General features: G+C 39.2%; 1 long non-coding RNA gene across 1 annotated transcript; it reads right to left on the reverse strand.

The window, feature by feature from the left end:
- Positions 1–932: 932 nt before the first annotated feature.
- On the reverse strand, positions 933–7,432 carry LOC136290183 (uncharacterized). The gene is made up of 5 exons (XR_010721031.1): positions 7,356–7,432; positions 3,790–3,851; positions 3,392–3,463; positions 1,199–1,295; positions 933–1,067 (listed from the first exon to the last, which is right to left on the reverse strand). It is a non-coding gene; the product is annotated as an uncharacterized lncRNA (long non-coding RNA).
- Between the last annotated feature and the right edge of the window lie 9,332 nt (positions 7,433–16,764).

Consider the following 16,764-nt stretch of genomic DNA (forward strand, 5'->3'; position numbering starts at 1 on the left):
GAGCACTGATCACCTTCTTAAATCATCCAAGAAATATTGAACCTGATTCAGGGGAGAAGGGAGTGTTCTCATAAAGCTGCTAGTATTTGAACCGGGGCATGAAGTTTTATTAAGATATTTCTGAGTTCTGTATTCTAATACAGAGTAGAAACTCTCATTTTGAAGGCTACATACACACTCTTTTCTTCTGGTGTTCACCACAGTTGACTATCTCTTCACTTGCGTTCCAACTACCTGCCTCAACCATCGGAACACCAAACATTAGCCAAATACCTTCTCAGAGGTCATCTTTCTCAAATAGTGCTTCCCTTGTTCCCAACTACTTCTAGGAGCAATGGGCCTACTCAGATTCTAAGGTAGGCATCTTTATTGCAAGTTTTGCTTGAGTGATTAAGGCTCTACTGACTGTACTACTTCAGTGAAATTGGGGACTTCCCTGCAGAGGTCTACAAACTGGGCAAGGCTGTGGCAAGTGCCCTGAGGGCGTGACAAAGAGCAGTAGGGTGTTCTGTGGCTGCCAAGACATGGGTATGCAACAAAACCCAGACATTCTCTGGGCCCCTGGGAAATGGGCCTCTGTCCATGGACAATACCAAGGGACAGAAGGAAAATGAGAATGGAGTGCACTGGTGGAGAGGTGAGCTTCTGAGAGTCAGACTCTTTGAATGGGAAAAAAAACCCCGTAAGAAGATTCCCAGGGTCACAAAACCCAACAGGGTGCCATCATGCAAGGGAAGAGGATCACTTTGCAGTTTTACAGCAGCATCTGCAAGAAGGCACATGCAGACACAGACAAAGAACCAGTCATGTTTTATTCCGAAAAGAGTTTCATCCAGTGAATTGAATCCAGAAAAAATCCATGTTTTTCACTTCAGCTACTCCTGTGTCCAGCCTCAGTTACACAGCAAGAGTTATGATGCTGAATTGCATCTGCTTTGTCCAGCAAACTCCCAACTAACCTTTGGCAGATGGGAGAACACTGAAATCTGAAATGCTGATGAATGCTCCAAGGAAGTGACATAGACTTGCTCCATAGACCTCCTCCTCCTCATCCTTTTCCCCAAGTCCTACAAGCAGCACCACACTAGTTACCATCATGCTAACCCATACATTGGGAAGAGCTGGTCCCATGGACTTTTTTCCTCCTGGCCATGCTGCGCCATGCTAGATACCTGAGCCAGCCCAGGCCTCCCTTTACCTGCTTCAGCCCTTCAGAATTATTTAGGCTCCAAGACTTCCTCAACATTCCCTGAAGCATCTTTCTCTCTTCAGCCCAGACAAAAACAGCTAGTCACCTGGAAACATAAAAAGTGGAATTTAAAGGTTTTATTAGAAGCAATAAAAAACTGAAGCTACAGCAAATACAGCTGGATTATGACAGGCTACAATTCGCCTAAATGTAATACAGTATAAACATCAAATTTCAGCCATTATATGAGAGAAAGTTAATCAGATCATAAAAATTTGTCTAGACATTGTCAGATATCAGACCATGGAGACACAAATCTATCTTTCTGGTAGAAACACAGAAGACATTAATACTGAAAATTGAATCAGACATCTGTATTAAACCACAAACCATGTTAACCATGTAAACCATGTTTTTAAAAAATCTCTTACACATGGCAGATGAGATTGTTACAGTTCCACCCTGAATATATGCACAGGCGTCATCTGCTCTGCATATCACTGATTGTCTTCAGGAAGCCACCATGTTCTTCATTTAAGAAAGCATAGGCATATCCCTGAATATTTGTGCCAAAAATACTTTCTTTCCATTCATCATTACACCAGATTTAGGTTGTTGTTATCTTTATTATTAAAGATTAAAATTAAACAGCAACAGTAATATGGTTTATACTGTTCATTAGAATTTTGGGGTTTTTTTTTTGGTTCCTGTTTATGCATGCTCACTACTGAGATTCACTAGTATTTTCAGATTTTGAGGAGGAAAAAAAGGGGATGTAGGTGATGAGAGAGAAAAGAGCTAAGGGAAGAGCTCAGAGAAGAAGCAGCATTGAGATATCGCACATGTATGGACAAAATACATAGATGCACATCACACATCTGTACCCCTCCTCATCACGAAATTCAGCATTACCACAACAAAAGCCAGCCTGTGGCTTTTCTCCCTCATGACCATAGAAGATTCTGAGTTTCCTATGACAGTGCTCACCAAACAGTCCCACCTAAGCCAAAGAGTCTCTCTTGGATGGGGTTCTGAGCATGAGGCAGGTGAATACAGGACATCACCTGGAGTCCAGAGCACACAAGAGGTGTCGTATCACACTACATCTTATTTAGAAGCAACTAATCCCAAAGCACTGGTGATAAGCAAGAGGACACCCATGCAAGGGCGAAGTGTATTCTTCTGACAGAGCAATGCAAAACAGCATTCAGCCAACCAGGCAAACATGGAGACAAGGGGAAACTAAAGAAGGGCCAGATGGGCATCTAGGGCACATCATCTCCTGAGCATGGCACTGCCATGGGGCAGTGCAGGGCTGGGGAAGGATGCAATAGGGAGAGGAAGAGAAGAATGCTGACTCTTAGGGAGACAGCAATAAATCCAGTGAGAAATTGCCGAATTCAAATATGAGAGCCATCTTTAACAGGCTTCTAGGACCTCTCTGAAAACTTCCTGGACTGAACTTTTTGATAACATCTGCTGTGGACCAATCCTATCTAAAAATCTCTTAGAGAAAATAGTTTTCTTTATTTTTTCACTAGATTAGACTTGCAGTTCAAAAATCCATTCTTCCTGTCGTCAATGGTCACGTTTCTTAAGTAAATTTTTATGATCCGGACCAACAATTCCAGTAATATTTGACTGAAGGAGCTACAATCATATTTTTTAACATTGAAATGCTGTCTGCAAAAGGCCTTTAGACTGTGAGAGTTATAGTAAGCAATCTTGTCTGTATAATTTAACCATTCACAGCTAAGTGATGGACCATACACAACAGGGCTGAGGTTTTTCCATTCCTTTGCAATAATAAAAATAATAAAGTGATTGACTAAACCATTTTTGTTGAAAAAAATACATAGCATATTAGAGTAGAACTGAAGTATAAATGTAATACTAAGATATCTTTGAATGGTTTGCTACTTGCCTTTATAGTTTGTGAAGTGCAGCAAGTATTTAATTGCTAGTGGAATTAAAATAAAATATTTCTCTACACTTCTTATCCTACTATTGCAGTAATTGCAACATTCTGTAGATCAATATGAATTGGTTGGCATAGTAATAAAAGCTTTAGTTTTCAAGTTTTTATAAAACAGTGGCTATTTTTTTTTTTTTTTTTTTGGTGATAGGAACGGGCTCATTTATCATAGTACCTTCAGAAAAGCTCCTGCACTGTAGTTCTCCAAATAGAAATTTTGGACATACCGTGAATGATCTCTTGTACGTATGATGATATCAGCTCTCTAGCTCACATCCAAAACTTCCCCATGGAGGGACCTGTAATAATAGTGATTAACATCAACACAAAGTCCTTGGACCAGCCAACATTCACACTATCCACTGGTCACCTCACTCCTGACAGCCCCTTGACCCTGGGATCTCCATCACCAGGGTGTCCCAACCCTGGCAGAGGGTGTTTGTTTCGGGGAATTGGCTAAAGCTTCCTACAGAGACCCTCTGCCAGGCTGGCCTGCAGGACAGACAGCCAAGTACAGCAAAATGAAAGTGCAGCACATCTCATTGTCCACAGCCAGAGTCGATAGCCAGTCATAGTTTTGTGGAGAGAAATGTTAGGCCAGAAAAGTACCAGGGCAGGAGCCTACCAGCTGACGTTGACAACCAAAATGCTACTAGACATCTGTTTCACAGTAGTCAAGTGAAGGCTCTAGGAAAAACAGAAAGCAAATAGCAGAAAGGGTTCATGTTGAATCATTTGCATTACTCTAAAAAACAGAGATGGTTCTCAACATAATTTAATAAATGCAGTTTTTTCCATCACCAAAAATCAGTTCAGCCCGCAGAAAATTGTGAAGGTAATAAATATACATATGGAGTGAAGGAGAGTGAAGTAATTTAATATAGGATGTTTCAATTCACACACAATTTAAAATAGTTTTTAACTTTGCATATAAAATTTTATGTTTTGTTTCAGTAGACTACTACAGCAGAGTAATTTCTATAGGGACAGAAACCAGTGTTACTGGGATTTTGGATTTAGTAGCTTTCTGTACATAATTGCAAGAGGCTTGACACTTTCATGCAAAATTAATTTATAAACATATTTTGAGTGCATGTATTGTGATTGAAATACATTATTAATGTGCTATGCAAGTTGGTGGAGAAACCTTACATAGTCATTCTAACTGTTGCAAACAGAAAGTTAAACAAAGTAGGGAAATTGGTGTCACCTTGGTGTACAATCAAGTCATAGAATATCTCTTGCTTCTTTCACACCACCTGGATGTTTCATCATGATAGCCAAAATAATAAAATGCTTTGAAAGAATTGTGTACCTCCATTTTTAAGACATTAACTTTTGAAACACATTGCTTCAGGTGTACCCTTTCTTGTATTATTTTGAGAGGGTGCAATTCTGTAAAAGCCAAATTTGAGCAACCCTTTTAAGAATGTATTTGAAGGCAACCACCATTAATTCCTGTATAGTGGCCAAAACATAGCCTATACATCTTGAGCAGAAACTGATTTAAATTCCAGTAAATCCTATTTTAGGTAGAAGACCATTAACATTATTAAATCAGTAGGCCATTAGGGGAAACAGCAGTAGCACAATGACTGTAGTGACATTATTCCTTAGTTGGTCCCAAACCCATGATGACTCTATTCCCTGGTCTCCCATATTGCTTAATGGGGTGTCATCAGGGTCCAGAAATAGAAGAAGGAGCAGTTCCCCTGCTGAGCTCTGAGACAAAAAATGGCATTTACTGCCGCAACTTGCTTCGGGAAGCAGGATGGGTCCCTGGAAGTCTACGTCAATGTCTATCATTGATTTGCCAGCTCTACTCCTTTCAGTGTAGGAATAGGACTCCCCGAGGAATACCATCTAAAAGCAGAAATTTCCCCTTGCTAAGGAGTCCAGGGCTGCAGCCAGGTCTCTGCAGAGTGAAGGGAAATGCAGTCTGATTGCACGGGGAGCTGGCGAGCTTCGGAGCTGAGCCAGGGCCCTGCTCCCCGGGGGAGTGAGTGTACCAAGCTTTCTACCACCTGGCAGAGAGCAGTCTCCTCACATTAAAGTTAGTCATAAAAACAGTTAAACTGAAATAAAATATTCTTTTCTTGCAAGGCCATTTCATAAAATCTCAAGAAGGAGCAGATGAATGGAGAAAAAGGTTATAGGAAGAGAGTGCTGCTTGACATATTGAAGTGTATTTATGGGTGTTTTGACAAGCCAAATTTTCCTATGTGATACTTGAGAACAAGCCAGTCCACCAGTCCACCAGAATTAGTTTTGTAAGAAAAAAACATACCATGACACCTACTTGCCTAATCTTGGGGGAAATCTCTGCTCATACCCCAAACCTATCAACAGTTTTAAACAAAAAGCTTGTAGCTAAGACGTATGAACTGGAATTTTTAAGAATCCAGGGATCTTGCTCCTGTGTCCTTATGCAATTTCTTAGAAAGAAACTGTAGCTTTTCCCAAAGAAGAAAAGAAAAAAAGTACTAACTTCTAAGCAGCAGGATAGTTCTTCACCAGCTATATTATTTCCCAGTTTTTATTTTCATCTGCACAAGCACTAGGCATTTCCAGCTGATCTCGGCTATTATTTCCTCTGCAAACACATTCCAATTTCCTTTCTCTCTCTTTGTGTCTACCAAAATGGAAATAGGAAATCTCTCCTGAAAGCTCCCACTTTCTCTACCTCCCAACTGAAGCTCTTTGTTTGGCTTCTCAGACCTAACTCCAGAAGGAAATCTTTCACCATACATGAAACATCACTTGTCAGGAGCCTTTTACTTCTAATTGTTCGCTAAAGTCATTACATCTGTCGAGATTGAAGGATTGGGGGTCTGACAAAGAAAATCTCTCAGATAGAGGGTTGTGCATTGAGCTGGACATGTTGGAATGACAGAGTTCTGTTGCACTGCATATTTTGCAGCTGTGGCAGCAGATTTGGTCAGTTCTGGACTATAGTTACTGAATTAATCAGTCATTATTGTGCAGCAGCATTTTACAGCAAAAAAATCATTGAGTATGTTAAAATGTGAAGTTTGTACAACTGTGCTTTTAAATTCCCTCTCTCCTGTCTTGCTCTATGCCTCTGGTCTGGTATGTCATGGTCACCATCCGTCATGTCTCTGGTGCTTTGCCAGGGGAGGCAAAGGAAGGGCAGAGACATGCTGGTTGGTAAAAGATAAGAAAATCTTATGGCAAAGTCGGCACAAATTAAATAATCCCAAGAGATATTTTAATTGGCTCTTTCAGAGGAGAAAGAGCTCTTCTGAACTCTGGAAAACATTTTTACAGCATTCCTTGGACAAACATCTTTGTTCTCATCCTACTATTTAATCCGTGAGAGGCTCTGCCAGCCAACAAAGACTTTTCATTCACTGCTTTTTTTCCTGTGTCACCTACTCATAGCCCTGATGTGAAAGCACACTGCACACTCCCTGAGAGATCCTTCTTTGCCTTTTGCTTTCATGGAAAAGCCATTTCACTGTGTTAATACAAGTCTGTAATTCCCCACACAGCAGCTTCCAAAGAGGGGAAAAGATAGGGCATGCCAGGTCAAGCACATTTCTGCAACTGCACTGCATTTAACTGTAGCCTCCAGTCTCCACTCCACAGCACTTGGACCCTGGTATCAGCATCAGATAACACAGACCTGAAGGGGCACTGCCTTTAAGTCTGGGTGTTCCAAGTCAGAGAGTATCTGCTACTATTCCTGTGGCCGTACAACACAAAATAGATGTAATATGGTCATTCATAAGCTCTACAGACAGGTAAGAATATGCAAAGTTCTCTTGGGCTTTTTAAGATAAATCCAAAACACCTTACCTTATGACCTTGTGTCAGGTTAAAAGGAATAATTCAAATATTAACAAATGTGATTTGCAGTATGGACTTCACCATCCAAGCTAGCTGTACCCTATCAGAAACCTGTTTATATTATCATAAAATCACCTCTGAAATGAGTCCAGGCCTTGTGATTATGATGAAGGTTAGTTTATTTAGCTATCCTAGTCCTGTGAAGTGATACATTTTCCAGAGATTCATGCTAAGAATTCTTTCTCCTGTTTTCCATAAAGCATCAAATTCACTCTCCCATCTTTGTCTTTAGACTTTACCCAGCTCCCCAGTGCTCTGTACATCAAATTCAGAACCCCTGCTTTGAAGGCTTGCAGCATGTGTCTGTGGCAGTGAATTTACCTTCTTTTACAAACCATATTTCCTATCCTACTCTCTTCACCTCCCACTCAGAAGACACGCAGCTCCTGTCATACTGCTTTACAATTCTGGAATGTCCACCCTAAATCTGTCCTAGCTGTGAGTGTCTACAGCTGTTCCTTATCTTTCATTGTTTTCTTGAATTAAGTGATTAGGCTGGTTTCAATGAAATCAAAAACCTGTAAAGGCTTTGCTGAGTATCACCCTCTTCTCAGGTTTTGCAGACACATTTTGACACAAATCAAATCAGAAATCTTTATGGTATAAAATCATCTCTTATACAGTAAAGAGGCCCTTACAGCTGCTCCAAAACTCTCACCCTGACAACAAGGTATTTAGCGCAAGCAGCTGTGATTTCTCTAATTCTTGAAAAGGTAGTTAAAGCCTAATCTTGCTATCCTTTGGCTGAAGTGGAAGAAAAAAAGATCGTATGTAGCCTATTAAAAAAAACATCGATAAAGCTAAAGATGAGACACAGGCAAGGAATGTCAGGTAAGTGAAGTTGGAACCATAATAAGCCACAGTGAATTTCCAACTTCTTAATTAGAAACTGAAGACTCAGCTTTCAGATACTCAATTAAAGATTACATAGACATTCTTATTGTTTTTCCATAAAACTACAGTTTGAGTATCTCGTAACAGTGTATACATGAGATACTCAAAGAAATATATGCATTATGCATATTATTGCCTATAAATAATGCATATTACTAATGTGTTTGCATGAAAATAATAAGCAATTAATTATGGCTGAAACGAAAAAGCATCCACTATGCATTTTGTGAAGATCTAGAGGCCTCTGAACCCCAGAAAATTCTGTTTCTTTGTCTGGGATACTCTGGTGGCTCAGACCAAGGGTGAGCATAAACAGGATCTCCTGGATTGTGTTGAAATTCTATCTCCACATATGGGATCTCAAATATTTTTGCAGGATCCAGGAGAGGGTGCCTCGCTCCACACCAGCTCCCAAACCAGCATGGACATCCCTCCCAGTCTGGCTCAATGGATTGTGCCAAGGAGGTCCCCAGTGGGATGTGGCAAACAGATGCTGCTGGACGTTCTGCCAGCCCAGAAGCATAGAACACTCAAGATTCCCTGCAGAGCTGGCAGCCAGGTTTGCAGTCCAGAAGGACTCTGTGGGGAAAAAGAAGAAAAGATGTCTCAGATGGCACTTTTGAAAAAAGTATTAAATGTCATCTGTCTTGGTGCAGATCACAGAGTCACAGACTATTTTGGGTTGAAAAGAGCCTTAAAAACCATCTAGTTCCATGGGCAGAGATGCTACTCACTAGATCAGGTTGGTTAGGGCCCCATCCAACCTGGCTGTAAAGACTTCAGGAATGGGATGTCTGGTTTCTGGCCTTCCTTCCTTGGTTTCTTACACTTCAGCTCTTGTGTTCTAAGTGGCCTAAAAGAGTTGCCATCCTTTCCAGAGCTCTCTGCAGAGACCCAATGCTTTTTTTAAAGCTCTGATTGCTAAGAAAGGCGGAGTGGAGTATCATGTCTCTACTTTTTTATGTCCCAAAGAAACCCATAGGCCAACTGTGGCAAGTTTGGCAGGAGAGTGGAGATCTCAAAGATACTTACCCACCTCTTTATCTCCTGTAAATAAGTAGCTCAACATTTAAAGCAGCATGCATAATAAATAGCTGAGACTCCATGAGAAGCAATCCTTCCAGGAGGGAATCACTATGTCTGAACACATTCAGAGGAATAGTCTTTGGAACTTATTTGCTAAACACATTAGAGAATCTGAATGCAACACATGCATCAACAGGAAGCTGGTGTGGCTGCTAAACCTACCACCCGCATGCCAAGCATATGATGCAGAGCCTGATGATCTCTTCAGACACGTTGCCTGTCAGTGATGCACGCAATAAACGAAGAAAGATCCAGGACAGACTAGTCTGTTGAGTAGAGCTGATCTAGGTCTAGCCATGACCCCTTGCATTTCAGGAAATTCTCAGGGATGTTGTAAACAAGTACAGTTTATAAGCTACCTCTTAACCTCCAGTAAAAAAAAACGCATTATGCTTGTCCCCAGGACTAACTTCAGGATCTGTATTTCTTCCTGCAACATTTGGAGGGCAGAACATGCCAAGTGCTGTAGCAACCTTGTGATGGCAAGCCTCTATGGTGTTAACTCTGTACCCAGCACTTCACCACTGAGCACCAAAATTTTCATGGCCACATTTACATTTGGACGATGAATCTTAATACCAAAGAATATTTCAATGTTGCATTGTCTCAGTCATAATAGTCAAGTCTGGGATTTTTCTTGGTTTCACGTAGCTCTTCAGAAGCTCCAAAGACAGCCCAAAATAATCAGATTTGTGAAAATCACAATATCTGAGTGAAAGAGCACAGAATGATGTGTATGTCTTTCCTCACACTAAATATGGACCTGATAAAGGTGCACATATCTCAGGTGGATAGAAACAAATGAAAACACATTTCTAGGTTTTGTTGCTCTGTATAATTCATTCTTTGTTTCCCCTTTAAGTTAATTCAGAATACATAAGCATGTCCTTTTTGAAAGATCTGTATTTAACCTGTGCTTCTGGGTTAATCATTCAGGTGATTTGAGTTATGTCTCAAAGCAAAGGTTTTGAGAAATGAATCTATTATGAATATTCAGACAGATCCCCTCAACTCAGGCAGGCACTGCAAAGAAAAAAAACAATAAGGAAGGGTGAAACACAGTAAGGAAGAGCAAAACATTCCTTTACACTCAATAACTGGGGATCAAATAGTAATATCAGTATTTGCAACAGATCAAAAACTCCCTTTTATATTGAACATGTCTTTTTTTTTAAAGTGCTGAAGACCATCTTTTTTACTAATTTAAGTATCAGCACATTCACAGATGCCGGTATTCGTGAACATACAGCTCTCCTTTCTGACTGGGCATTGAATTCTACCCAGAGAGCAGAAAACCTGGTAAAACACAGTGCAGTGAATCAGTCAACATACATTCATTTCTATAAACATTAAAGGACTAAGGGACCCTGACAGAGAGAAAGAGGATTTTAAAATGAAAGTAGTAATGAATAAGAGCAAAGATAAATCTAGCAGTATGCCATTACAATAAACTAATTTGCAGACCAGTGATGAAAAATAGCCAAAGATGACAAATGTGTGACCTACATTTATTCCGAGGCCTGTCAGTAAGAAAGGGGAAAAGTTTTCATTCTTTTGTCATTTGCCCTTTCTTGTAAAAGATGAGCTGTTAAATACTGATAGCAGGTGTATTTGTATCAAAAGTACCCTGAAGAGAATATTTACAATAACATCCATATGCAGCCACATGCAAGGACAAACCTTTTAACATTTTTGGGCAGCCATAGCAAATGTTGGGAAAAGAAATGGAAAGGGATGATAATTTGAATGAAGCATAAAGGCGGACTTCAATAGCTAAACCAAATAACTAATAAACTAAATAACTAATAACTAATAAACTAAATCTTTCATCTTGGTGAATGAAACAGAAAAAAGGTTCCTTCAGTTTTGCAATGCAGCATCAAAAAAACACATATTCCCAAACTTCATGGGAAAATAGTGGAAGACGAGGAAAAATTAATCATCCCATGAAATTATGACAATGATAAGACCTTAGAGAAAATCTCATGGGATGATGAGCTTATAAGGATAAGGGAGAGATGGGCACTGGCACAATGGAGGGGGAGAAAGAAGTTGAAAATATTTATAAAGCTGTATAATATTTACACAGTACCCTGTGTACTGTAGGGTAATATTCAGTTAATAATAGAACAGCAAAGACAATAACTATCTCAAAAATCTGCCTTTATTTAAAAACAGAATATAGATAAATTTGCGTTATTGGTACTGCCGAAGAGAAAAGTGAGGCTTCTAAAAGGTTTTTAATGTGCACATTCATTTATTTATTTTAGAAAATCAAACAATGAGAAGTAACTCAAGTCTTCTTTATTAGCAGCTTGGATGATTCAGATGCCTAAAGAGGAGGGAAACTGGACCAGCTGTTCTCCACAGGAGCTGATTTTATTAATAAATATTGACACAGAGATTCTTGCCAATATGTTTGACAAATAAAGACAAGTGAGTATATCAGTGTTACGTGCAGCCGGATAAGGATTTGTAGTTGGCTGACTTTCTGTGGAGTACAGTAAAAAGACCTTTGTGCAACACGCAATTTTCAGAGGAAAAAAAAAGACTTTTGGGTTATTTTAGGCTCTGTATCTGTGTTTACAAATTCTGCACTGAGAAGATGATAAGCTGCTTTTTGTTGAAAAGCATATTGATATACATATATGTGTAGTAAACACAAATGCATTCTTGCCTAAAACAAAAAAAAAATCTCTTGACTGAGCAGAATGGGAAGTGTAATATGTGGATTGCAGAAAATAATATCACTGAGGATCTTAATTTCTGCCTTACTTAAGCCTTGCAGAATTTATCTCTTAAAGACTGAAACTATCTTAAGTAGATTGAAGTTAATAAAAAGTACCTGGCAGAATGCTTTCTGTTCCCATTCAGAGCATATATCTGAACCACGACAACTCTTACTGAAGTAAAATCTTAGATCTTACCACATGAAAAACAAATTTTGGATCAGACCAAGATTACAGTTTTAGGCAAATAGTTGCTAGTTTTTGTAAAACATTCCTGTTCTTGAAAGCAATAACATCTGTGTTAGTTCTCAGTTCTGATTCAGTTCCCATATTACTGCAGATCTCCTAGTCACTCATGCTTCCACAGCAGTAGGTCACCCAAATCTGCCTATGAACGAGGCAGTACCCAAACCCAAAATTTGTTGTTTGAGAACAAATCACATCATGTTTCACTCCTGCCACCTGAAACTGTCCTCCAGCAACATCCCAGTAAGTCCTCTGTCCTGTTGAATTCCCAGCTGTTAGCCAGCATACAGTTAGCGTGACAGGACTTTTCAGAAGAGAAGCAAGGACTCTAACCAGTTCAAATTAGGAATCTTCATGACTTAACAATCAAAATATTTATACCACAGAACACCATTAAACTGTTCTTTTTAAAGTCATGTTAGGTAGTAATCCAAAGAATGTGAAACTCTTTTATGTTTCCAGATAATTAATGTGGATGACATTTTGGGAATGAATAATACTATGTTTTGGAAAAAGAGTTATTCCAACAATAAATAAGGATGTTCTTTCCTAACTTTCCCATGCACGAGAAAGAGGCATAGACACTATTAACTTGCTTTACCATTCCTGACTAATACCCCATATCCCTACCAGCAAAACAACAAAAGTATAATCTATTGATCTAATGAATTGTTAGTGAAAATTAGGAGTTCTTTTTATTTTTATAATAATTTATTCTGTGACACAGATGTTCATTAATATCTTCTTCTGACAAGTGATTGTTAAAAGCACAAGAATTGGTTTAATGATGACTTTTCACTGTGAATATTCCAGTGATGACAATTTTAGTCAGAGCTAGCAAGTACTTTTGACAAATTCAGTGTATCCACATACAACTCATTAAATTCTGTTAAAATGACATTTGACATTATCAAAATGTGCTGCTTTCCTTTAAACAGTTGCACAGGCCAGAGCTCTGCCACTGCACATCTCTCATTCAAACTCCTATCTACATGAGCCCGGAGCCTCTCTGCTCTGCATGCAGCACACAAAAATCCCCATCCAGCTGAAGGGTAAGGTGTGCCTACTCGTTTACAACATAGAAACACCATCTGCTGCAATAGGATCACCGCAGTGAGATGCCAGAGCTGTGTCCAGATTTAGTGTTTGGCTGTGGAAGCAGCACCCTGGTGGTCACAGGAGTGAGACAGCCCAGAAGTGTGATTTAAGGACAGCACTGCACAAACTCAGGTGAGAGAGAGCCTCTTGCATGCTGGGTATGCATCTTGCAGTGCTGTGATTCACCAAATTCCATACTGGAAATAGGGCATGGAGAACAAAGCTCAAGCAGATAACTGTTGAAAAACTTAACCCAGTAGCCATTACTTCCTGTTTCAAAGGAGAATCCCAGATTTAATGTGTCACAAAGGTTTTATCAAGAAAGTTGGCAAGCAGTGCAGGATTTTATAAAGAAAGTATTGTCTTTCTGGGGCTAGGCTCTCCAAAATTGCTCTGTGGGCCTTTAATTCAGCAGGAGAACTCAGAAAATTCAGAAATATGATCAGACCAGTGCTGAGAATTTACAGAAATTTCGCTGAATTTTTTTAAGCAAAGCTTAATAGCCATGACTTCATTCACAGTCAAGGGTATTTAGAAAAATTAAGGTCTTTGCAAGGTGAGGCCTTTTCTGAAGCTGTCACAGACCATCCCAAGGCCCCTGGACTGAGGTCTTGCTCCCAGTTGCACAAAGGTGCTCTGGCTGCCGCAGTAGTTCACCAAAAGTTTCTATATGCTTCAACCATACTTTCGAGTCGAAGTTTAATGTCAACTTGAAATGAAAACACAGATTTGACAAACAACTGTAGGTCACTGTACCAAGTGAAGCCAGTTAAGCTTTCTGCCAGGTATTTTCTAGAAATTCTGGAGCCTGTTTTCTGTTACATACATAAGCACAGAAACTTCACAACCGTGTCTGGAGAACATTTAGTTCTTTTATGAGATTCTGGTCTTCCATTTAGTTTATCCTGCTCCATCTATCCTTTTTACTGCTGTAGTCTGAGACATTACAAATACCTGAGAAGATGCAACTAGCAAAGGCAGTATCATCTTTAGCAATAGAATAGCAGACATGTTTCTGTAATTTTATCTTTTTTCTTTTCCAGTGAGTAAATGTGTGTGATTCTTTGCTTTTCAGTGAAGATTTCTTTTGCCTTTCATTTTAGAGATGTTCCCTTACTTAATTTTAAATCATATTCACAACCCCGAAAGCTTCAGTTAAAAGAGTTGTGCTCATCTGAAGCATTCTCTTTATCAATGGCAATGATGAAATTACAGAAAACTTTATAAATTTGCATTGCATGTGAAATCATGATTTTTACATTAATGCAGATCAGCAGATCCCCGTGCTACCCTATCCTGCTCAGCAATGCTGTTCCTAAGGTAGAAGGTGTGAAGCATTTTTTTACTATTCTGTCCCATTACATTAAGAGAAAGCAATAAAAAAATAAATGTCACTTTCATGATCTTGCTTCACATTCCAAGAAAGAAACACATTCGAAGAATTTCATGATCTTGTTTCACATTCCAAGAAAATTCCTCAGCCTAGGTAGGCTATATACGAATAAATAATATATGCAAGATATACGAGAAACACCAGAAACAAGCCAGAGCTGCATTATCTCAGAACATTTTTATTAACATAATGTACAAACATGGCTCTTTCCCATCATGATCTCACATCATTCCAGTGTTATAAAGCAACACATAAAAATGACTATCAGAAAGAAACATTGGGGTGAATAAAACCTTTTTGGAATGACACCCTACCTACTACACCAACCTCCTTTCTCCAGGTTTGGTGTGATATGTGTGGCATGTAAGCAAAGGAATCTCTTCTTTCAGCGCTGCTCTGGGAGGAGTGTCAGGAGGTGATAAATCTGTGCAGGGTCAGAGCAAGAGGCCCATCTCTGGTAAACATCAAGGTAGGGAGGGGGTGCACAGCGGGTTCTAGGAGTCACCAGCTTCCTCCTCCAGACAGCGTCACATCTCTGCACCTACAGCTCCCACCGCTTGGATGGGTCAACAAGGAGAGGGAAGACATCACCCAGGTTTCTGATGGTGTCTTTTTCATCATCCCTCAGGGCTACCAGGCTTTCCCCCAGGAATAGGCACAGACAGAAGGGATGACTCACACCATCTGGATGCCACCTTAACACATCCTTGTTCCCTACTGAGGAGGGTACCCCTTGGAATAAAACTCACTACTTCTGAAAGGAGTCCAATGTTTGAGCATGATAATGAAATGTGAAGTCTAGGTGAAGACTTTCACTACGGGAGCACAACAAGGATCAACAGATACTGACATCACCTCTGTAACTGCTCAAAATGAAGTAATTGCTTGGTCCAATTATTTCTGAGGCTTGGAAGAAAGAATATTCATGATGCATTTAATCAATTTCATCCATTATATGCCTTCGCAGGCAAGTAAAACAACAAAATTAGTTGACCAAACATCAGAAGGACTCAGTTTTTCCCCAAGAGAAATAGATAGTCATCACTCATACAAATGTTACAGTCAAGGAGATTATGATGTGGTTTCAGAAGTGGTCTTGAGCTATGAAAAAACTGTTTCAATTACAATTTCCAAGCAGATGATAAAGCTAAAGCAAAAACTGTGGTACATATAACATCATATAAAGCTGCGGGACTGCAGAAGAAACATTTATAAAATGTTTTCTGAAATATTTTTATATGGGATGATGTTACACTAAGGATTAAAAAAACCTTAGGATTTCTCCATAGAAAAGTTTATGGAGTCATCTGACTGAGAAGCTGTGCAAGAGCTAATAGTGGTCACCAACTGGGAAACAGAGGCAGATAATAAAGGAAAATCATTCCTTGAGTTTTATGTTGCCATCTATTAGAAATTAAGTCTACTTAAGATGATTAAACCAGAAAACAAATTTCAGCAGTAGAGCGACCTGTACATTGTAATGATACATTGACTATACACTGGTTTTGAGTAGTTTTGAGGTGAATATTTTTCTTGGGCAAGAAATCCCCGAGCCTTTCAATAAAGAATGTAGAGGAGAGGGCTGTTCAGCCAAATATGGTGAACAAACACTAAGTAAGAGAAGCTTATGTAATGTGGAAAACAAGGTGCAACTACCAGGTCAGCAAGAAAATTATATGAAGATTACACTGCCTTTATACTGTTTAGCCAGACACTCAGCATAAAAGGAATTGGTCTAGCAAGTATCTAATATAGCTCCAGTTTTGATTCCAGTTCAGCAAAGCATCAAATTGATTCTTATATTTAAACACATGCTTTAATACTTTGCTGTGCTTTGGCTATTTGGGTTCATATTTTGTCCTGCCATGTCTACTTTTGCAAATGTGCTGACATTTATGCCACATCTTTCCAAACTAAGCCAAAGATAGATTTGAAATAAGCAGTTTTGGTTTCATGTGTAATAGCCACAGAGGTAATTTTGTAGTCAGGTCCATGTTTGGATGTAAGTATCATCAATAGGCAGAAAAATAAGTAAAGATTTTGAGAAACCATAGATGGCATGGAAAAAGGCAAAAATTAGAGTTTCTTGTTCAGAAGAAAATGCAAATAAGTGCTTCGTTTTGTGGGCTTAATTTGGACAATGCCGGTGTCTCAAATTTAGGCACAATCTCTGATGTATTTCTGGGTGAAAATTTTCTATATGAAAGTTAAATTTCAGACACTTATAGAAAAATATTTTCTCCCATAATCTGATAGATACTGGAACTTAATTTTTTTTCTCTTT

This window comes from Chamaea fasciata, unplaced genomic scaffold (assembly GCF_029207755.1).
Source record: "Chamaea fasciata isolate MVZ Bird 193981 ecotype frontalis unplaced genomic scaffold, bChaFas1.0.hap1 SCAF_5, whole genome shotgun sequence".
Taxonomy (NCBI): domain Eukaryota; kingdom Metazoa; phylum Chordata; class Aves; order Passeriformes; family Sylviidae; genus Chamaea; species Chamaea fasciata.